This window comes from Petaurus breviceps, unplaced genomic scaffold (genome assembly GCF_028583685.1).
Source record: "Petaurus breviceps papuanus isolate PSGF00001 unplaced genomic scaffold, PetGlider_PUasm1.0 90630, whole genome shotgun sequence".
In the NCBI taxonomy this organism is placed as follows: domain Eukaryota; kingdom Metazoa; phylum Chordata; class Mammalia; order Diprotodontia; family Petauridae; genus Petaurus; species Petaurus breviceps.
In genome coordinates this window covers 558,229-581,677 of record NW_027187291.1, presented here as the reverse complement: position 1 = coordinate 581,677, position 23,449 = coordinate 558,229, and the positions used below count along the sequence as shown (strand labels likewise).

The 23,449-nt window shown below is 40.1% G+C and overlaps 1 pseudogene; it reads left to right on the top strand.

The window, feature by feature from the left end:
• Positions 1-14,766, top strand: part of LOC138143204 (uncharacterized) — a 68,900-nt pseudogene extending 54,134 nt beyond the window's left edge.
• Positions 14,767-23,449: the final 8,683 nt, after the last annotated feature.

Sequence of the window (23,449 nt, the reverse complement as noted above, 5' to 3'; positions counted from 1 at the left end):
TTCTGTTTTAAAGGCTTGAGAATGTGGGTGTTTTCTACTTTATCTACCTGTGCCAATTTCATAACTACTCTGATGGCTTTCACTTTCTGGTTTTGGGACTCAGTCTTTTGGTATTTTAATAAATTTTCTAGCTTATTCCCCCATATAGCAAGCCTGATTTATTTTGTGATGGATAATTATATCAGCATATCTGTAATTTCCATAGGCATTGTGAATATGGCATTGCTGATACAATACCAAATCCACAATGAACACACATATCACTTAGTCAAGAAAATATATTTATCCAAATTGGTAGTAAAACAGATATCAGAGAAGGTATATATAGAACATACACCAGATAATATAGAGTGAAGGACCTCTCCCATTGGTAATGAAGTAACTCAACTCAGCCAGCCATCTCTAGAGTCCTGAATCTCTCCCAAGGAGAAAAGCTCCCTGAAGTCTCCAATGTAGGACAGGGACATGATAGAGACTGACAGTTCCTTTCATGTTGGCTTCTTCCCAAGAGTCTTTTCTTTCAGCAACCTGAAACAAGGTTGGTTTTCTCCATTTTCTCTCTTGAAGCTGGAAGCCAGAAGTGCCCAAAGCAACTGGAAGCAAACCCCAAAGACCATTTCAAGAAAAACTGAAGACACAGAAGCTCTCTTTATCTCACCAACTTTGTCCTGGCCCCCATACAGTGCAGGGCATTCATCTCCATCAGTGAGGAGACAGTTTCATGTTAATAGGCATTGGGAGTGGGCTATGTTAGGGATGTTTCACTGGGGAAGGGAGGAGGATGAGAAATATATTCAGAAATGAAGTGATAAAAAAACAATATCCATACAAAAAAATGATAATTTTTTTTAAAAAAGCAATTGGGGTTAAGTAACTTGCTCAAGGTTACACGGCCAGTTATTTCTGGGTGTGGTGCTAAGTATCAGAGCCCAGATTCGATCACAGGTCATCCCAACACTGGGGCCAGTGCTCTTACTCGCTGAGCCACCTGGCCGCCCCTGGATGATAATGTTTTTCTCCTATCCATAACTGTGAAACATATTTTATCTGGTTACCTTTCAATTTTTTTAAGATGTGATTTGTATTCAGGTTGAATATCCATTTTGGGCCTGGAGTCAGAAAGACTCACCTTCCTGAGTTCAAATCTTGCCTCAGATACTTACTAGCTATGTGGCCCTGGACAAGTCATTTAACTGTGCCTCAGTGTCTTCATCTGTAAAATGAACTAGAGAAGGAAATGGCAAACCATTTCAGTATCTTTGCCAAGAAAACCCAAAATAGGGTCACAAAGAGTTGGACATTGACTGAACAACAACAACAAAAATCCATTTTGAGCTTGTTATGGTAAATGGGGTTAAACTGCTTCCCAATTTTTCCAGACTTTCCTGTCAAATAAGTTTTTCCCCAGGCAGTTAATGTTCCTTGGTTTATTGAAAACTGGATTACTGTTTCTGATTCTTGTTTATCTAGTCTGTTTCACTGATCTAATTTTCTATTTTTTAACCAGTATCAAATAATTTGGATGATTGTTGCTTTATAATATAATCTGAGGTCTGAAAGTGCCATATTGCCTCTTAATTTCTGCCTTATTATTTCCCTTGAGATTCTAGATGTTTTGTTCCTCTGAATACATTTTTAAATTATGTTGTCTGGCTCTATTAAGTATCCCCTTGGTAGTTTAGTTGATATAGCACTAAATCTGCAAATTAACTTAGCACTATCATTTTTATTATATTGGCACAACCAAACCATGAGCAGGGAATGTCCCTCCAGTTATTTAAGTCTCTCTTTTTAAATTTTTTTTTTTTGCTTTTTGGAGGGCAATTGGGGTTAAGTGACTTGCCAAGGTCATATTGCTAGGTTTTGTGTGTGTGTGTGTGTGTGTGTGTGTGTGTGTGTGTGTGTGTGTGTTAAGTGTCTGAGGCCAGATCTGAACCCAGGTCCTCCTAACTCCAGGGCTGGTGCTCTATTCACTGCGCCACCTAGCCACCCCGCATTCTTGGTAACTTGGCTTTCATGCATTTCCCCTTCAATTATTTTTTCCTAGATTTTGTTGTTGCTGTTTAAGGGGAAAGGGAGGGATATTTTGCTCCCTCCAGGAAAAAAATCACAGATGATAATTCTCTCCCCCATCCATTGAGAAGGCAAGAAATTAAATACCCATTATACATATGAAGTCATACAAAACATTTCCACATTAGCCATATTGTAAAAACAAACAAAAACAACAACAAGAAAAATAAAGAGAAAAAAATATGCTTCAGTCTGTACTCAGAGCCCATCAGATCTCTATCTGGATATGAATAGCATTTTTCATCATAAGTCCTTTGGAGTTGTCATAGAAGTCTTTCATTAGTTGATTATTGTTACAATAGTGCTGTTACTGTGCACATTGTTCTCTTAGTTCTGCTCACATCACTTTGCATCAATTTATACATCTTCCTTTAAAAAAATTATTACATGTGGGAACCTGATGAGCACAGGAAGGGGAGGGAGATATTAAAATGAATCTGATATAAAAACATAAAAAATAATGACATTTTAAGAAATCAATAAACATTCAGGAAATGTACTTTATAGAAACGTTTAGACATTTGGTGGGATCTGTCTGTTAAGTAAAAATAATGTATTAATAATAAATACAGAGGGGGCAGCTAGGTGGCGCAGTGAGTAGAGCATTGGCCCTGGAGTCAGGAGGACCTGAGTTCAAATTCAACCTCAGACACAACACAAAAACTAGCCATGTGACCTTGGGCAAGTCACTTAACCCCAATTGCCTTCCAAAAAGCAAAAAATAAAAAAAAAATACATAGATACTTAAAAAAAATCTTTTTGGAGGAGGGAAGGCAGGGCAATTGGGGTTAAGTGAAACAGAACTCATTGTCACCCTTCCAAAGTCTTCCCTCTCCTCCACATTTCCCTATCCCTGTAGATAGCACCACCACTTTCCCAGTAACCCAGGATTAATAAACTTTTCCTCTTCCCTATCCCTCATGGCTCATATTCAACCAAATTCTGATTTTTTGGTCAATTCAGCCTCTAAATTTTTCTTGAAGCCATTTCTTCCTTTCAACGCCTATTAGCACCACCCTAGTTTAGGCCCTTATTATTCCTCCTTTATATTACTGTGCCAACCTACTAACCCTACTACCAGGAGCAGCTAAGTGGCACAGTGACTAGAGTGCCAGGCTCATCTTCTTGAGTTCAAATCTGACCTCAGACACTTACTAGGTGTGACCCTGGACAAGTCACTTCACCCTGTTTGCCTCAGTTTCCTCATCTGTAAAATGAGCTGGAGAAGGAAATAGTAAACCATTCCAATGTTTTTGCCAAATGGGGTCATGAAGAGTTGAATATGACTGAAAAACCTACTAATGGCTTCCTTACTTTCAGTCTTTCCCCCTTTCAATCCATTCATATAGCTGCCAACATAACCTAAGGCAAAAGTATGACCATGTAGAACTTGTTTTGGAAGTTTCTATTAGTTCTTTCTCTACCAAAATATTGGAGGTGTTTTGTTTTTTTTTAATTTTTGGAGAGGGGGAGGTAGGGCAATTGAGGTTAAGTGACTTGCCCAAGGTCACACAGCTAGTTTTTGTGTTAAATGTCTGAGGTCAAATTTGAACTCAGGTCCTCCTGGTTGCAGGGCCAGTTCTCTATTCACTGTGCCACCTAGCTTCCCTGAGGTGTTTCTACAATGGTCTGTTTCACCTCTATAAGGTGCAGAGTGGGCTCCCAGAAGTTCTGAGAGGGGACAACATATTATTATTATTATTATTATTATTATTTTGCTTTTTGGAAGGGGGAAGGCAGGGCATTTGGGGTTAAGTGACTTGCCCAAGGTCACATGGCTAGTAAGTATTAAGTGTCTTAGGACGGATTTGAACTCAGGTCCTCCTGACTGCAGGGCTGGTGCTCTATTCACTGCACCACCTAGCTGTCCCAAAGAACAACATATTATTGAGACACTGGAAAGGAAATTGCATGCAGCCACTCAGATTCCAAGGTTCCCTATTTTCTTTTAACTCTGCCCTTGGGAGAAGGACTTTTGGTCCACCATTTCATTTGGGCATAGGGAATAGAAAGAGAAAGATGCTGTAGGAGAAACTTGGGCTCTTTCCAAGTTGCAATAGGATTTGGAAAGATGACCTCTTGGGCTGTCAGTACCACATCCTGAGCACCTGACCTGGGTCTGGGAAGCAGGGAGAGGGAAAGCTAAGATCCAGACAGAGAGCAGAGATTGCAAGTTTGTGAAGGGAGTCACTGCCAACAGGGACAACTCTCAAGGAGTACAGGGAAGTAATGGTATGCAGGGAAAATTTGGGATTAGGGAAAATTGAGAAGGACCTTTTTCTCCATATTACCCTTGCCTTTCTGTTTAAACTCTGAGGTCCCAAGCCCCAAATTCCTTCTCTTATCCTTCCCCAGTTCTGAAAACCCAAGGAAGGTGTTCCACAGGATGTGAGTGCTTGACAATTTACAGTTTTTACTTGACTGTTTGATAAAACATGTGTGGCCCCAGAAAAGTTGATTGCTTGTGAATCATCAATACTGATAGTCATAGCCATGTGCAGTTCATTTCATTAGGGTGTACCGCCAGGTGTACCAAAGTGAAGAAAATACAAGTTAACTAAACTTCTAGAAAATTAACAGCTAACATTTACTTAAAAATATAAACTTTTAAAATGAGACAAAATATCTTTTTTTTTTTAAGACATTTGAGTGTACCTGGTTTCACCTGGCACATTCTGTACACGAGCCTATGTAGTGGTTCAAACCGAGGATGGAAATTCCCCAACCAAGCGAGGTGGGAATAAGCCAGAGATTTCCATGTTTTATTAAGATCAAGCCATATCTTTTAACATTGCCTCGATTCCCCAGAACCTAGTGAGCAAAGAAAGGTTCATGTCTGCTCAGCTCTTTGGTGTTGTGGCTGGGGGCTTGTGCGTGCACACAGAGGTGATTATTTCACGTGTCAAGGCTGAGGAGGACTAAGCAGACTGCTGGAATAGTTTTCCCCCTGGTGGCCTAAATTCTGAATTACACTCCACTGGTTAATGGATATAAATAAGGTTGTTCTCAAGGCCATAAGCTGATATGGGCTATTTACACTAGAACAATGCTCTGTCACCTGGGGCACCCACCAAGTACACATATACCCCATAAAACTGACACATATAAAATATAAATTCTTTATGTTAAAATTCCAAACCCACCACAATCTGATTCCAATCTACATTCCTTTTCTGTTCATTTTTATATTAAAACTAGACTAATTGTTCTTTCATTTTGACTTGCCCCTGTCCTACTTCTATATATTCACAGGGGCTGTCAGTTATGCCTACTATGGACTGTCCTCCTTCTCCTCCTCCATACGCCCTCATTTCTATCTATTGACATCCTTCTTCTCTAAGGCACATCTTACATGCTGCCTCTTTTTTAATGCCTTCCACAACATTACCAAGTCTCTGTCTGACCTTTCTCATACACTAACATCCTGATTTATAAGTATTTCTATGAACGTCCCATTTCTATTAGATTTTAAACTCCCTGAGGGTAGGGACTAAATAGTTTTTTTACTTTTTTACTGTCAGAACCACTTCCACTGAAGTCCTACTTTGGTGTGGTGTGGATATGATTCTGGGTCCTTGAAGTCCAATGGAGAGTATAAGCTGACAAACTTTCAAGTATAGGTCTCAATTATGAACTATCCAAGGAACAGCCTCGCAAATTCAATTCAATTTTAAAAATATGTATCAAGAATTATGTACAATATACTGTGATAGCTAGGAAGGATATAGGAATAGCAATTACTAATGGCTTTTAAGCTTACTTGCTACTGAATTGATAAGACATGCCCATAGGTAAGTATATAAAAGGGAATTTTGAGGAGGGAGTGGGAGAGAGAGGCAGAGAGAGAGAGAGACAGAGAGAGAGAGAGGGATAGAGAGAGAGAGAGAGAGAGAGAGAGAGAGAGAGAGAGAGAGAGAGAGAGAGAGAAAGCACAAATAACTAGGGGAAGGCATCATCAGAGGCTTAACAAAGGAGGTAGGGGATGTCTGAGCTTTCTTAAGATGGATAAGGATTAGGGGAGCAGCTAGGTGGTGTACTGAGTAGAGCACTGGCCCCGGAGTCAGAAGGACCTGAGTTCAGATATGGCCTCAGACACTTAACACACACACACACATACACAAACTGGCCCTGTGACCTTGGCAAGTTACTTAACCCCAATTGCCCTCCAAAAAGCAAAAAAAAAAAGAAAAAAGATGGATAAGGATTCTGGGAGATGAAGATGAGAAAGGTACATTCCAAGCAATCCAGGACAGATTGTATAGAAACACAATATTAGGAGGAAGCATATTAAATTGAGGACAAGTCTAGTCTCTAAGTTTGCCTTCAAGACAGCAGATTGCAGGGTAAAGAGAATAAGCTTTTATTAAGTACCTACTACCAGGCACTATGCTAAGTGCTTTACTAATATCTCATTTGAACTTCACAACAATCCTGGAAGATAGGTGCTGCTAATTATTCCTATATTACAGTTGAGGAAACTGAGGCAGACAGAGGTTAAGTGACTTGCCCAAGATCACTCAGCTAGTAGATGTCTGAAGCGGAATTTGAACTCAGGTCTTCCTGACTCAAGGCCCAGCACTCTATTGACAATGCCACATAACTAACATTATGCCAAATATAAGGATGGATTTTATATTTATCCTAGAAGTATTAGACAGCCACAGAAGGTTTTTTATAGTAGGGGAGTGACCTGTGTGTTTTGATCACATTTATTTCTGGGAAGCCCTCCCATCTCTTTCCATCCCATATCAAACTCTTCCTAGTGACAAAGAAAAACCAGCCATTACATTGACAATATCTGACAATGCATATAACATTCTGACTTATTATTCCCTTCCTCTGTGCTTTGAGAATGGAAATATGATTTATCTGTGGTGCACCATATTCAAGTTTATTTCCTTTAAAAATGTTTTCTCTGAATAGAGCACTGGCCTTGGAGTCAGGAGGACCTGGGTTTGGATCTGACCTCAGACACTGTAATGTAATGCCAAGGAAAGGCAACTTCCCAAGGTTCAGAATACCAGCATAGGTGCTCTCCATTTTATTCAGTGACAAACCAAGAACAGAGAAGATCAAAACATGACATCATTCCAAATACAGCATTTACTAAGCCTGATTAAATAATCTCCAAGTACTACCCCACCCCAGGACCTTCCAATCATTCAATCAATTACAAAGTCTCTGTTCTAAATACTTCTCCACCCCTAGGCTATACCTTAATTTAATCCACCACAAAGTCCCTCTTCTTAAATGGAGATTAGTTTCCAAACATAAGGTCAAAAGTTCCCCACCCCTGGATCACAATTGAATCTACCCCAGAGTTACATCAAGTTGAAACACAGCACTTAATACCCAAATGGAGGTCTTTTCTTCATCTTGACACGAGGCAAGTTCTCAACAATCTTAGTTCCTGGGGAGACAAGGCTTAGCAAGGCCATAAGATACATTGCCAGTCCCTTCATGAATTCATCCTCTGTCTGTAGAACAGTCCTAGAACCCCTGAACACATTAGCAAAGCCCTCTCCCAGGATTTCTGTAAACATACAACAAGAAAATCCTTCTTCAGGGCTTCTGAACCAACAGAAAGGTTCCCAGACCCCTGCAACAACAGCACTGTCCTTCACCAGTGGACAGCATTCACTCTGTCTGCAGGACAGTCTCCAGACCCCTGCAACAACAGCACTGTCCTTCACCAGTGGACAGTATTCACTCTGTCTGCAGGACAGTCTCCAGACCCCTGCAACAACAGCACTGTCCTTCACCAGTGGACAGTATTCACTCTCTGTCTGCAGGACAGTCTCAGGGCTTCTTAGCCAAAAGCCAGGTTCCAGGACTTCTTCAACAACAGGACTGTCTTTCACCAGTGGACAAATCTGGCAAAACAACATCAAAACAGACAGACAAAGTACCAGCAAAACAGCCATGTCTCCTCAGTTCTTGGTAGCTCAGGGGGCAGGTCTCAAAAGTCCAGGGCGATTCAAAACGGCCACCAGCAATTCTCTTAGCCTCTCTCTCCACGAGGTGCTGCTTCCAAAAAAAGGTCTTCCGCCTCTCTCTTGTCTCTCCAAATCTACGTCACCAGCTCCTCCCAGTTCAGGACTTTCTTTTCACATCAACAAGTCCATCCCACAGGTGGGATTAACAAGCTCTGGGTTTTAACACAATCAATTTGAAAACCAAGCCAATACAGGGGAATCTTTAATTGCCATTACTATCACAGACACTTAACACAAAAACTAGCCGTGTGACCTTGGGCAAGTCACTTAACCCCAATTGCCCTCCAAAAAGCAAAAAAAAAGTTTTCTCTACTTTCTGTTAATGATCTTTTTGTTTATATTGTTTCAGTCAATATGTACATATATCTTTCACTTCTTATTTCACTCTGCATTAGCTGATACATGTCTCCCCACGTTTCTCTAAATTCTTCTTATTCATTTCCTACTATATTAGTAATATTCCATTATACTCACATGCCATAAATTTTTCAGTTATTCCTCAGTCAATGGACATTCACTTTGTTTCCAGTTCTTTACTACAATAAAGAGTGCTACTATGAATATTTGGGCATGTACTGGATTTTTATTTTTGCCTTTGACCTTCTTGGCATATATATTCGGTAGTAGGATGATTGTTTCACAGGGCATGGACAATTTAAGCCCCTTTTCTTTTAAAAAAAAATTTTTTCACATTAGTCATGTTGTAAAGAAGAATTAGAACCAATGGGAGGAACCATGAGAAAGAAGAAACAAAATAACAACAAAAGAGAGCAAATGGTGTTCTTCTATCTGTATTCAGACTCCATAGTTCTTTCTCTATGTGGACAGCATTTTCCATCATGAGTCTTTTGGAATTCTCTTAGATCCTTGCAGTGCCAAGAAGAGCTAAGTCTCTCAAAGTTAGTCATTGAACAATGTTAGCCCCTTTTCTGGCATCATTCCAAACAGCTATCTCAAACAGTTGGACTAATTCACAGGGCCAGTTCCCTTACCCTCACCCTATGGTGTGTTAGCATGCCTGTCTTCTCATAATTCTTTTAACACTGACTTCTAATTTACTGTTATCTTTGTCAGTTCACAGAGTACAATATGGAAACCACAGACCTGTTTTCATGTGTGTCTTTTACTCTTAGTAATTTTGAACTTGTTTTCATATGGTGTTGTATTATTTACAATTCTTCAGAAAACTCTTTTATTTAACCATTTATCTATTAGGGAAAGACTATTAGTGTTATAATGTTGCTTCAGTTCCCTATATTACTTGGATATCACACTTTTATTAGTGATACTTGATGTAAATAGCTTGCCAACTCTAAAATTTCTTTTCATATTTATAGACATTTATACTCCTGCAAAAGCTTTTTAATTTTATGAAACTGGAATTATTTTGATTTTTATGATCTCCTATGGTACCTATTAAGTTAGCTCCACCTCTGTCATACATAAGGATAGTCCAATGGATCCCACCAGTACTCAATAATGTTTATTTCCTGGCTGGCTAGGTGGTGCAGTAAATAGAGTTAGAGCACTGGTCCTGGAGTCTGGAGGACCTGAGTTCAAATCCGGCCTCAGACACTTAATACAGAAACTAGCCGTGTGACCTCTGGCAAGTCACTTAACTCCAGTTGTCCTACCTTCCCCCTCCAAAAAGCAAAAAAATAAAAGTTTATCTCCTTCATTAGAAACTCAGAAATTTCCCACAACCTCCTATCCTTCTACCTTTCCCTATGTTTCCTTCCTCAACCTTATCTTCTTCTAGGAGCCCTCCAATTGTTCTACACTTCAGTTCTTTCTCAGGCCTTTTGGCTGTCTGATTTCACTTTCTCCTTTTTCCAATCTCGACCCTATAGTTGGTTTCAATTCCACTTTCCTTTATTCTCAAATCCCTTGCCTTTTGTCCTATTATTCATCTTTTGTTAAATCTCAGTCCTTGATTACTCTCACCATCCCCCTTCACTCATACTCTAACAGCTGAACAAAGGTGAAGGAAGTCTCAATCATGCTGACTACTTGCATTATAAATCCATATTGTTTAGTTGTTTCAGTCCTTTCTGACTCTTTGCTACCCCATTTGGGCTTTTCTTGGCAAAGATACTACAATGATTTTCCATTTCTTTATCCAGCTCACTTTTCAGATTGAGGAAACTGAGGCAAGCAAGGTTGCTCAGGGTCACACAACTAGTAAATGTCTGAGGTCGGATTTGAACTACGCAAGATGAGTCTTCCTGCTTCCAGACCTGGTGCTCTATCCATCGTACTGCCTAGCTGCCCATGAATTCATGTTAAACATCTTCCACTGGGCCTTACCTCAGGAAGGCAGTCCTTTATTTTCCTCCTTGTTGATTCCCTATATCAATTCCCACAGAAGCTGTTCTAAACCTCCTCTGCCCTCCTCAAGGCTCCCCACACCTTCTGCCCCCTCCCCTTCCACCTCAAACCCTCTTCTGAGGATGTCTCTCCTTTTACTGAGGAAGTTAAGGCTATTTGATGTGAGCTCCTTCTTTCCCAATTCTCTTCATCTCAAAACCATTGATATCACTCCCATCCTCTTTCCCCCCAGTTTACAAGAAAAAGGTAGACCTCTCCTTTTTAAAATGTCTTTTTAAGACCTCTCCTTTCTAAGGACAGCCCCCTCCACCTGTGCATTTAATCCCATTACTGGATGTCTTTAGCAGACTGCAATCTCAATCATTTCTTTCTGTTGAATCTTCAACCTCTCCCTTTCTATAGCTCCTTTCCTTATAGTATACAAACACATCTACATTTCTTTAGGCTAAAAAATTTAACCTGGATGCTTGTCATCCTCTCAGGCTGTCTCTATCTCTCCTCCTCTTCTCAGCCAAACTCCTTGGAGAAACTGGGTATGCTCACTTTATCCACTCCTCTAATGCCTCAGCTCTTGGCAATCTGACTTCTAAATGCTTTCTAATCTGGTTTACAACCTCACCATTCAATTCAAATTGCTCTTTCCAAAATTAATAACAAGCTCTTAGTTGTTATTAAATCTTATAGTCTTTTCTCTGTCTAGACTGTCATAACACTGTTGACATCCTTTTCTTGTGCATGCTCTTTTATCTCCGGGTTTTTAGTGACACTACTCCCATTCTTCTCCTGCTTGGCTGACCATCTCGGCAGCTAGACTGCATAGTGGATAGAACTTTGGGCCTCAAGTCAGAAAGACCTGGATTCAAATCTAGCCTCAGAAACTTAGTAAGAAATCAGAAGAATCACCTATATAATCCTCTACCTACCTCTAGGACTCACAAAAAGACCCCTGGAATTTTGAAGACTTGCAGATAGATAAGCCAAATAGGTGGAAAGAAGAGCACAGGTAATCCTCTGGAGATTGGTGCTGGATCTTCTCAGAGGGGGCAGGGGCTCCGTGGGGTGAGAGTGGGAGGCAAATCTCCAAGATAAGTCCAGGTGGCTGAGAGCTTCACATAGAGTCTGCACAGCACTAGCAGTGAGAGCCCAGAGGTAGGGGAAACACCCTATGGCAAAGGTCAGCCTTAGGCAAGAAGGCATCTCTGAAGCCCTAAGCTAGAGACCAGCATAGAAGTTCAGTGTGGAAGTAGCCCCTGAATCCAACAGCATTACAAGAGTGAAGGGCCCTGGGAAGATGTTAATGCTATAGTAGGTCTTGGAGGCCTGCCTTAGTAGGAAAATTACACTATGCTTTAAGGCACCATACATAACATTCAAAACCAATACCTAATATATGCACATCTGTTATCTAGCATAGTATCTAAATATCTAAAGGAAAAGTTAATCAAATTTCAGAGAGAAATGTAGTAAAAAAAAAAAAACTATAATAGTGGGGAATATCAATGTATCCCTTTCAGATCTAGGCAAATCTATTCAAAAGATAAATGAGAAAGAAGTTAAGGACTGGAATAGAACTTTAGAAAAATTAGAGATGATAGACTTCAATGATCTCATAAGCAAATTAGAGAAGCCAGAAAGAAATCTTTCTAATCTATGGATAAAAAAAGTTAATGATCAAAAAAGGGACAGAAAGATAAACTGAGGGGAGGTGGAGTCAAGATGGCAGAGTAGGAGTCAGCATTTTTTCCTAGCTCTCCTAACACATCTTCATAACCTAGAAAATGCCCCAAACTGAATTCTGATAGGGAAAGCCAAGGAAAGTCACAGGGTGTAATGGTAATGTAATTTTGAATTTGAAGATCCCTTTGTGTTGGCAAAAGTAGCAGGTACTTAGCACTTAGTTAACTGATCAAGCCTCTGTTGGGTATGAACTCCTGTCTCCTGTTGCTGACGTAACAGGAAGGGGTTGGCTGAAACAGGAAGTAGCTAATGCTGTGTGTATAAGAAAAGCCCCAGAGAAGCACAGTCAGAATGTTCTTGAGACTAAAATCTGGTGGCAGAGCAGCTACAGAAGAATGGAGAACTGAGCCATAATTTTCTGGGAGCTTGTGGTGGTGGAGCTTTTTCTGGACAGGAGCCAGGAGCCAGGAGCCCAGAGCCCAGGTGACTGAAGCATGACTGGAATGCTGAGACTTTGTTTGTGGCTTGGTTGAGCCTCGAATTCCCTGGAACAGAAATGGTGAAAGATCTGACATGGACCAGACCCTGTGAACTTCAGTGTGGAGCAGGACCTGCCCAGAAAGTTGGTCAAGGAACTGGGAGCCATCTGCTATCTGGGACCATGGAAGGGGATCCAGGGAATCTGAGAACCGGCTCCAAGTCAAGATGAAAAGACCTCTCCTTGGGTACTGAGTAATTATGGAATTGTAGTTTACTAGTGACCTAAGGGGTGGAGGGTTTTGTATATGGTACTTAGTAACTGACTGATGAACAAGTAGGGTTTTGTGTATGATACTTAGTAATTGATTGCTGAATAACTGACTGATTGAGTTAATCAAGACTTTGCCCCAAGAGTTGGAAGACTTTGACTATGTACTTTGAGACTACTGATAAGTGACTGAGTTAACTTAAGAGTGACTATTTTACTTTGAGACTATGTTGTGAATATTATATTGTGATTTTCTGTGATAAGTTGTAATATTGTGAATGCTGTACCTTGATTTTTCTGTGGATGTTTCACTTTTGTTATGGAATAAGTAGAGTGATCACTATACTGTGTTCACAGTAGCACTCTTCTGGAAAGCTTCTTGTGCATGGCATTACACAGGGGTAAAAAAAGAGAAGGATGAGTATAAGGGAATAGAATGGAGAGAAATATACAGTTGCAATCATAACTGTGGATAATGAAAAAGGATATCAGAATTGATTAGAAACCAAATCCAACAATATGGTTGGTGTTTACAAGAAACACATTTGAAACAGAAAGATATATATAGCACTAAAATAAGGGGCTGGAGTATAATCTATTATGCTTTAGCTGAAAAAAATGTAGGGGTTAGGGGCAGCTAGGTGGTGCAGTGAATAGAGAACTGGCCCTGGAGTCAGGAGGACCTGAGTTCAAATCCGGCCTCAGACACTTAACACAAAAACTAGCTGTGTGACCTTGGGCAAGTCACTTAACCCCAAATGCCCTCCAAAAAGCCAAAAAAAACCCACAAATTGGGGCGGCCAGGTGACTCAGCAAGTAAGAGCACTGGCTCCAGTGTTGGGATGAACTGGAGGGGATGAACTGGAGATTGAATCCCGGGCTCAGATACTCAGCACCACACCCAGAAGTAACTGGTCATGTAACCTTGAGCAAGTTACTTAACCCTGATTGCTAAAAAAAAAAAATGTGGGGGTGGCAATCATGATCTCAGACAAAACAAAAGCAAAAATAAACCTAATTAAAAGAAACAAGGAAACTGCATTTTACTAAACGGTATCACAGACAATGAATTAACATCAATACTGAACATATATGCACCCAATGACAGGAAAAGTTAAATGAAAGTCAATACAGAATGAATATTGATGTAAAAATTTTAAATAAAATACTACCAAGAATATTACAGTAATACATCAAGGATGCAAGGCTATTTCAATATTTTTTAGAAAAACCATAAGCATAACTATATTAGCAACAAAACAACAATCATGATTATTTCAATAGATGTGGGAAAAGCTTTTAACAAAATATAATACTCATTCCTATTACAAGCACTAGAAAATGCAGGAATAAACAAGTCCTACGTTAAAATGATATAGAGTATTTATCCCAAACTGAGAGCAAGCCCTTTCATAGCAATGCCACCTCCTCTGCCTCCACCCTGGGTGGTCCAAAGGGGTTGCTACAGTCCGTCCAGTTCTTCCAGCGAAAGAAAACCGCTGTGGCCCACTGAAAGAGGTAATGGGCCGATAGAGGTGAATGGGCGAGCCTCGCTGCCTGCAGTATGAGCTGCTGGAGCCTGTCATTCTACCAGGCAAGGAACGTTTTGCTGGAGTAGATAATTGGTCAGAATGAAAGGAGGAAGACACCGTGTTGCCCTGATTTATGCTGTGAGGCAGTCCATCTCCAAAGCCCTGGCGCCCCATTACCAGAAATGTGTGTTTGAGGCCTTTGAGGAAATACAAGACATCCTTTTCCGATATGACTGAACTTTGCTGGCCACTCAGTAGCAGAAACCCTATGTATAAGACAACTGCTGCTGTGGGTCTTTTTACAATAAATTTGGTAAATGACAAAAAAAAAAAGGAGCAAACATTATGTGAAATTGTGATAACCTAGAAGCCTTTCCAATAAAATCAGGGGTGAAGCAAGTATGTCCCTTATCACCATTGTTATTCAATATTGGGCGGCCAGGTGGTACAGTGAGTAAGAGCACCGGCCCCAGTGTCGGGAGACTCTGGGATCGGTTCCGGCCTCCGATATGGCACCCACAGAAAAATAATAATAACTGGCTGTGTAACTTTGAGCAAGTTACTTAACCCCAAAGAATTTGTTATTGCCACAGTTAAAATCAAAGTAGAAGAGGTATGAGGGACAGAGCTATTGTGGACTACTCTTCTTAATGAGCCAATCTTTTTATTCCATTGTACTCATGAAATGTCTACCTCCTTTGGTGACACTGAGCCATTTTTAATGATCAAACTATTAAGCTATGCAACTGTAAAGTGCCTTTTATATATTCTAGATTTTACAACCATTTAAATTGTATATTAAATGTAATGTCTATTGACTGAAAATTTTGCAGCTTTTATATATAGTCTAATAAATCTTTTTAAATGAAAGAAATGCTAGCTATAACAATAAGAGAAAAAAATTAAAAAGACAGATCTCAATTATTTTTTTTTTTTGGAGGAGGGAAGGCAGGGCGATTGGGGTTAAGTGACTTGCCCAAGGTCACACAGTTAGTAAGTGTTAAGTATCTGAGGATGGATTTGAACTCAGGTCCTACTGACTCCAGGGCCGGTACTCTATTCACTGCACCACTTAGGTGCCCCATATTATTATTATTATTATTATTATTAAAGAAATATTAATTGCTCATGGATATATTGAGTCAATATAATAAAAATACCAATACCACACAAATTAAGTTTTCTTATTCAGCACCATACTTATCAAATTACCAAAGAATTATTTTATAGAGCTGGAAAAAAATCATAACAAAACACATTTGGAGGAACAAAAGATCAAGAATGTAAAAGGAATCAATGAAAAAATATGGGAAGAAATTTTACTAGTAGTGTCAGATTTCATACCAAATTACAAAGATTTAATTGTCTAAACATTTTGGTACTGGGCAAGAAATAGAGAGGTTGATCGGTGATACAGATTATGTACATGATATACAGAAGCAAATGAACATAGTAATGTAGTATTTAATAAACCCAGAGATCCCATCTATTGAAGAATTCACTATCTGACAAAAATTGTCAGATAAAACTGGAAAGTAGTCAGGCAGAAACTAGGCATAACTATAGCAATAAACATCTCACAACCATATATCAAGATAAGCTCAAAATGGGTACATGTTTTAGACATAAAGGGTAATATCACAAGCAAATTAGGGGAGCAGGAAAGAAACTGGATCTATGGATAGGGGAAGAGTTCATGACCAAGTAAAATAAATTTACAGGAGGTAAAATATTTAGTTTGGATCACAGAAAACTAAAAAGGCGAGGTGGCTAGGTTGCACAGTGAATAGAGCATTGGCCCTGGAGTCAGAAGGACCTGGGTTCAAGTCCGGCCTCAGACACTTAACACACAAAAAAACTAGCCATGTGACCTTGGGCAAGTTGCTTAACCCCAATTTCCCTCCAAAAAGCAAAAACTAAAAAAAAAACTAAAAAGGCTTTGAAACAAGTTAAAATTATAAGAAAAGCAGAAAACTGGGGGTAAACATCTTTGCAGTATTTCTCTGATAAAAGTCTTATTTCTAAAATAAAGGAAACTAAATTCAATTTATAAAAATAAGAGCCATTCCCCAACTGATAAATGATCAAAAGATGTGATGAGTATGCAGTTTTCAGAAGGAGAGATCCAACCTATTAATAGCTATATCAAAATGTGCTCTAAATCACTACTAATTAGAGAAATTCACATTAAAACAACTTTGAGGTACCCATCAGATTGGCCAAGATAACAAAAAAAGGGAGATGACAAATGCTGGAAGGAATGTGAGAAAATATGTACACTACTACACTGTTAGTGAAGCTGTGAATTAGTCTAACCATTCTGGGTGCAATGTGAAGACTAAAGCATATTTTCTTCTATTTCTCTTTTCTTTCTTTTCCTTTTCGTGAAACGTGGCTAATGTGGAAACGTATTGTGCACATCTAGTCATACTGGTGATTTGTTCTATTTTTCTTGCTTTCTCAATGAGTTGGAGGGGAAGGAGGGAAGAAGGGAATTTGGAACTGAAAATAAAATAAAATTGAATTTAAAAAGACAAAATGGACAATTACAATTATATAAAATTTTTAAAAGTTTTGCATAAGGGGCAGCAAGGTGGCACAGTGAACAGATCACCGGCCCTGGAGTCAGGAGGACCTGAGTTCAAATCCGGCCTCAGACACGTAACACAAAAACTAGCCATGTGACCTTGGGAAAGTCACTTAACCCCAACTGCCCTCCAAAAAGCAAAAAAAAAAAGTTTTGCACAAACAAATCTGATGTAGCTAAAATTAGAATGGAGATAGGTAAATATGAAAAAAATTGCAATAAGTTTCTTGATAAAGGTTTCATATATCTAAAACTGATATAAATTTGTAAAATTGAACCATTCCCAAACAGAGAAATAGTCCAAGGATACGAACAACCATTTCTTAAAGGAAGAAATCAAGCTAACAACCACATAAAAGAATGCTAAGTCACTAGTAATTAGAGAAATGAAATTAAAGCAATTTTGAAGTTTCATCTCAAACCCACCAGACTAGCAGATAGCAAAAGATAAAAATGACAAATGCTGGATTGTGATAAAAACAAACACATTAGTGCCCTGCTAGTGGAACTGTGAATCAGTCCAGTCATTCAGGAAAGCAATCTGCAACTATGCTCAAAAAGTTACAAAACTGTGCATATCCTTTGATCCAACTATGCTACTATTGAGCCTATATCACAAAGAGATCAAAGAATGAAAAAAGAATATATATGTATGAAAATATTTATAAAAGTTTGTTTTTGTAGTAGCAACAAATTGGAAACTATGGGGCTGCTTTCCAGTTGGGGAATGGATAAAAAATTATGGTGTATGAATGTAATAGAATATTAATGTACCGCTAGAAATGATGAAATACATGGATGATTTCAAAGGAAATTGGGAAGATCTCTATAAACTGATGCAGAACAAAGTAAGCAAAACTAGAAGAATAATTTATACAATAGCAGCATTGTAGATAAAAATGGCTTTGAGAGACTTTGGAACTCTGGCCAATTCAAGGAAAAAACCTTGAGTCCAGAAGACTAAAGATGAAATGTGACATTCGTTTCCTGCTAGAGATGTAATAAACTAAAAATGGATAAAGGGACATACATTTTCAGGCCTGATCAAAGTAAGATGTTTGTTTTGCTGGACTTTACAAGTTTATCTTGAGGATTTGTTTTTATTATTATTGTTGTTCAATGGACTCAGGGGTATTGGGAAGGCAGACTATAAATGCATGTGAGAATAATTTTTAATAAAGAATTAACATCTAATGTTCTAGCTCTAGTAACTCCATTAATTCCTTATGTGCAGGTGGTTCAAAAACTACCAATAGTAGTAGTGGTGTGGTTCAGGCCCCAAGTTCCTAGCAGGGTATCATTTCTAGCATTTAGCCCAGTCTGTACAAGAATAACCAGAGCAGGAATCCCAGACCAAAGCAGAGCCTACACTTTTGTCACTCACAACAAGAGTTTTCCAGATGATTGACAGGGGTTGAGTCCAGCAGCAGTCCACTCTTGCTTAGACCCCAACCCAGGACAGGAACTTGCAGAGCTCAGACCTGCAGGGCAGCAATCAAGACTATGCCTTGGATCAAAAGACACTGGGAGCACTGATAGCTTACTGTCCCTGAGATCCTGGAATACTCCAATGTTCAATACCCCCAAGAAAGTAGCAACAAGACCAATCCAGACTTTTTCTCCAGAAGTGTGGCAGAGCCCAGTCCTAACATCAAGTCAAAAGTGAGGAAGTAGGCTGGAGGAATGGTCAAACAAAGAAAGAACCCCACTATAATGATCAATTATAGTAGCAGGGTGTAAGGGTTATGGTATTTAAAGATCTTCCATGCCCCATTGGACTTGCTGACGTAGCAGGAAGGGGCGGAGCAAGAGGAAGCGGAAGCCAAGCTAGCGTTCCTGCGGTGGCTGGCGGTGGTGGCGACGGCAGCAGCAGCAGCAGAGGCAGCGGCAGCGCAAAGCCCTTTTTTCTCAGTTAGCCAGAATTTCTGCTAAGGACTCCTGCTGAGGACTGCCAGGGGCCGGAGCTGCTGGGAGCGCGCTCCCCGGACGCTGGGTGGTTGCTGTGAGTGGGGAGAGGAGGACCTTTGCCTGAGGTAGCCTGTTCTGTTTTAAACTTGAGAATGTGGGTGCTTTCTACTTTATCTACCTGTGCCAATGTCATAACTACTCTGATGGCTTTCACTTTCTGGTTTTGGGATTCAGTCTTTTGGTATTTTAATAAATTTTCTAGCTTATTCCCCCATATAGCAAGTCTGATTTATTTTGTGATGGATAATTATATCAGCATATTTGTAATCTCCATAGGCATTGTGAATATGGCATTGCCGATACATTTGGTGACCAGGATGGGATCACAAAATGTCAGGCCTCTATTTGGAAGCAGTGGGGCTTTAGAGGGAGAAATGGCTATTCCAGGATGGGAGGATTTGCCTTATTCCTCTCTAGCCAGAGAGTGGGCTAAAAGCACAGGACCCTGTGAAAACTGGGAACCAAGGCTAAAAGAGGGAGAACCTGGAGATTTGGAAAGATGTTTGAAAGCAATACCCATAGAACCAGGCAAAGAACTGGCAGGAGTGTGCAGGAGAGGCTGGGTGCTGCTAACAAGTTATCACTTTATGTGTAAAAGTAGGGATAAGCTGCTGAAGGAAAGAGCTCGGATGGCTAGGGAGTCAGCTGGTTTGCCTGAGGATTCTTCTGTGTCACAGCACTCAGAAGAGAAAACTGGAGGGACTCATGTGGTCCAGGAGCAAGCTACTGTCCATGTAGCTAAAAGGAAGCAAAAAACTAGCAGAAGGAATGTGCATGCAGCTTTGGTAGAGGCTGGGCAGAGTTGCCCTGACAGCTTCCAGGAGAATGTGTGTGAGGAGAATGGAGCAAGTTTAGATGAGGAGTCTTCTAATGTACAAGCTCTCCCCATACAAAGAAGAAGACAGGAAGGAGAACCACCGAGGCAAAACAGAGTCCAGGGAGATAATTGAAGATTTCACTCAACAGGAGATCACTGATATATTGAGTAGATTTACCCAAAGAATGGGGGAGTCTTTAGTGTCTTGGATAGTAAGAATCACTGATGAAGGCACCGGAGGAATAACACTGGACAGTGAGGACTGCTTAAAATTCATAAGTATCAGTCAGAATCCTTTTGTACACCAAGCTTTTAGGGATCACCATATGCAAGGAGGAAATAACAAAACTAATCTTCTAGCTTTAGCTGCAGAAGGATGCAAAAAGCAATATCCAACTGAATCTATGTGGCCTAGGGGAGACAGACCCTGGTACTCTCTTAGAGACTGTATGAGAAAACTAAAGGAGGAGGTAATGAAAACTGCTATTCTGATTGGAGATGCAAATGCATATTATGATACCCCCCTAGGAGTTCCTCATAGAAATATCATCGTGAAGATGGCTCCTCCTGCATATAAGCACCTAATTCTGACTCTATTAATTGGAGAAGTAGGGCACCCTCTTTCAGAGGTGCTGGATAAGATTTCACAATTAAGCGATTTAGGGAAATGGGAAAAAGACAAATTGCCTCGAGAGAGAAGAGTAAACAGCCAGAGGATTCAGAGACAAAATAGACGGACAAGAAGGGAACTGTTTACTGCTCTATTAAGAGCAGGGGTGGACTTTAGAAGAATAGATGGTATTCCAACTGAAGAGCTGCATAAGCTGTACCAAGAAAAGGTACTTAGCAATAGAATGAACAGGGAAGCAGGAACCACCCCCGCAGGTATTTCTGAATCTGAATCTTTGTATCCAAGTTTGCCCCACCTTCAGGGGGAATAGGAGATAGGCCAAGCCCCAGCCCAGATAAAAGAAATATGCAGAAGAGATTGCAGACCCCATATTGGTTTAACAATATATTGGAAGAATGGATCACCTACTGTGACTAGGGCACTGCTTGATACTGGGGCTGAGGCCACACTTATCTATGGAAACCCTGATAAGTTTAAACATACAACTCCTATTACCATCACAGGTCTAAGAGGCTCTGAAATATCAGCCAGACAAGTTAAAATAACAATGAAAATTGGGCAGTTACCTAAGAAAGAATATACTGTGGTTGTTGTACCCATTCCTGAATACATCATTGGAATAGATGTATTGAGAGGCATGGCTCTGAATTTACCTGAAGGAAGATACCAATTTGCTGTGAGGAAGATAGGAATTAATACAGTTTTAGTGGGAAAACTAAAAATGGACCCAATCACTTTACCTGAACCTTCTGAAGTAATTACTTTAAAACAGTATCGTGTGCCAGGTGGGCAAGATGAAATTACCACTACTATAAAGGAATATGTTGAAGCAGGAGTGTTAGTCCCTACAACCACAAGATGGAATAATCCTGTCTGGCCAGTAAGAAAATCAGATGGGATATGGAGAATGACTGTGGATTATAGACAGTTGAATAAGGTGACTCCTTCTTTGTATGCTGCTGTTCCAGATACCATCACCTTAATAGAAAGGATCCAGAAATATGATGGGACTTGGTATGCAGTTATTGACTTGGCAAATGCCTTCTTCACCATCCCAATAGACCCTAAACAATGGGACCACTTCGCTTTCACTTGGCATGGTAGACAATATACTTTTACTCGCTTGCCACAAGGGTACATACATAGCCCCACTATTTGTCACAGGATTGTGGCTGAACAGTTGGATGAATTAAAGCTACCTGGTGTACAGCTTACCCACTACATTGATGATATCATGATACAGGGAAAAGATGCGAAAGTAGTGGAAAGGAGTTTGACCCTTCTAATTGAGCATATGAAAAGTAAAGGGTGGGAAATTAACCCTGCAAAGGTTCAAGCACAAGCTCAGAATGTGAAGTTTTTGGGTATACAATGGAACAAGGGGCTAAGGGAGATTCTTCCTCAAGCTCGACAAAAGATTCAGGATTTTCCTACCCCTACCAATAAGAAGGAGGCCCAAAAGTTCATAGGATTGTTTGGATACTGGAGGCACCACATTCCACATTTGGGATGGATTTTAAAAACTTTATATAGAGTCACACGGAAGAAATATGAATTCGATTGGGGACTTGAGCAGAGTAAAGCTTTTGAAGAAGCCAAGGCTGCCATACAATTGGCCCTAGATTTGTGGCCCATGCAAAATGGTCCAGTGGAATTGCAAGTGACTGTACAAGATGATTATGCAAACTGGAGCTTATGGCAAAAACAACAAAGCCAAAATGTACCTTTGGGATTTCGGTGTAGGAAACTCCCTTCATCTGGAGTCCAGTATACACCTTTTGAAAAGCAGTTGTTAGCTGCATATTGGGCTTTGGTGGAGACTGAACAACTTACTCTGGGCCATGAAGTGATATTAAGACCTGGAATCCCAATTATGACCTGGGTAATGAGTACCCCAGCTTCTCATACCCCAGCTTCTCACAGAATTGGACATGCCAAGAGGCTAGTATAATCAAATGGAAGTGGTATACTCAAAATAGAGTGAAAACAGGCAAAAGCAGAGTCTCTGCTCTGCATGAATCTATAGCAAACATAGAAATTGAGAGGAATGAAACACCCCCTGAGCCAAAGCAACAGTTGGTACAGTCCACTGTAAAATGGAATGAGGGATATGATGTATTAACTGAGGAACAAAAGAGACATGCATGGTTTACTGATGGGACAGCAAAATATTTAGGGCAAAAAAGACATTGGAAAGCAGTGGCCTATAACCCATGTACTAGAAGGACTTTGGAAAGTACTGGGATAGGTGCAAGTAGCCAATATGCTGAACTTATGGCAGTATATCAAGCCATCAAAATAGAACAAGGAGGACAGTGTCATATATTCACTGATTCATGGGCGGTAGCTAATGGGTTAGCTACATGGATGCCCATGTGGAAAAATGAAAATTGGGAAATTCATGGTAAACAAGTCTGGGGCAAAGAATTATGGGAAGATATCTGGAACATGTCTTTGGTCACTGACTTGTCAGTTTTTCATGTAGATGCTCACGTGGCCCCCACCACACCAGAACGTGAGTACAATGCTCATGCTGATCGACTGGCAAAGATTGCTACTGAACATATTGTCCCTACTTTGACAACAACTGATGATCCGGTATTAGCAAAATGGGTCCACCAAACAGCAGGCCATTTGGGGGTTCAGGCCACACACCAGTGGGCACAAGATCGAGGTATTAGTATCTCTCATTCACTGTTAAAACAGCTAGCAGAAGAATGTCATATATGTCAATTGGAAAAGAAGCGAACTGTTCCTCGGGTAGTAACTGGAGAGATAGCAAGAGCAAAAGTCCCAGCCCAAATCTGGCAAATAGATTATATTGGTCCACTACCACTGGATAAAGGATGCAGATTTATATGTACTTGTGTTGACACCTATTCAGGTGTACTAGTAGCTTGTCCTTATAAGAATGCAACCCAGAAAAACACTTGTAAAACTCTAGATCTCATAAGTCTATATTATGGAACCCCAATGCAGATTCAAAGTGACAACGGGTCACATTTCAAAGGCAATGAAATGAAGAAGTATTGTATACTAAACAATATAGAATGGATATATCATATTCCATATTATCCAGAAGCATCTGGGTT